The following is a 1,264-nucleotide window of genomic DNA, read 5'->3' as shown; positions in this document are numbered from 1 at the left end:
CCCATCCCAAGAGCCTGAATCAGAGCAGAGCAAGGGCCTAAGCCAGTCTCAGGCACCACCTGAATTATCTGCTGTTTCTCCTTCCCTTTTGCCCACCCTCCCCCTACACAAAATCCCAGCGACCAGAGATAAATGATGGTGAACAGATGAAGCTCAGGCACTGGTCTATGTAGCCCCTTTCCAGCTCATTGTCCCGCATAGCCCTAGGCCCTAGAAGATGGGGAAACGGTCTGAAGATTCCTGCCAGGCAGGTATACCCTGCAGATTGCCCTCCCTACTCACCCTCCGCCCGTATCTGAGAAAGCTGAGACACACCTCCTCCAACTTCCCAGCACCCCTTTACTCAGCAGCACCAACTCTTTCTGAGGATCCTTCTGAGACCAAATAGGACCCTAGGCTGAGGGCTCAGCCCTTTATGCCCACCTAGGCCCCTCGGGGACCCCTTAACCCCACTGCAGAGCCACGAGTCCCTACAGATTCATTCTTGCCGGCAGTGAGGGCCGCTGTCAGTCTAGAGGCCCCAGATCCACCCAGCCAAAAAGGGAATGGGGTGCAGAGGCCTGAATGCCTTGGATGGCCACAGCATAGGACAGGCGCCTGGGTCCTCCCCTTCCCCCAGAGGCCCTTCTTAGGGCCAGGGGTCAGGACAGGAGCCCAGTTTCACCTGCCTTGTCTCAATACCCAAAGAAACTCCTAAAATTTCCTTTAAAGAGGAGGTTTAAAGGCTGTGGGCCTCCCCCTCCACCTCACAGCCCATTTAGACATTTTTGCCCGATACGTGCCCCAAACAGAGAGGAGCCACTGCATCTTTAGTCCTGTTCTCTCTTTGTCTTTATTTGCTATGACAAAATATAGTTTCAGGAAAGACCTGGCGTCAATAAATAGTTGTACAACAGCGATGGGGCAGGCGGGCACAGAAAGTGGTGGCAAGGATACTAGCAGCCAGGAGCCCCGAGGACCGCTGCTGGGGTCCTGTGGCAGGGAACCTCAATAGTTGAGCTCGCTAGTGGTCTGAGGCTGGGGGCCTGAAGGCATGCAGAGGGCGCAGGCTGGAGAGGTTCCCGGGTTTGGGGTTGGGGGAAGGTTTAGAGAGCATAGGACAACCCAAGGGGCCGGAGGCAGACTTCAATCGGCTCCCCCTTTTATTATGCAAATCATTTAAAAATGAACAACTTGAGTGTAGTCACTACAACGAAGCACCCCGAATCTGGCGCCAGACTCCCCCAGGCACAACCACTCTCTCGCCAGATCGCAGCGGCCTGGC

Source organism: Myotis lucifugus, unplaced genomic scaffold (assembly GCF_000147115.1).
Source record: "Myotis lucifugus unplaced genomic scaffold, Myoluc2.0 scaffold_160, whole genome shotgun sequence".
NCBI classification, from domain to species: Eukaryota; Metazoa; Chordata; class Mammalia; order Chiroptera; family Vespertilionidae; genus Myotis; species Myotis lucifugus.
This window is presented reverse-complemented; position numbering follows the sequence as displayed.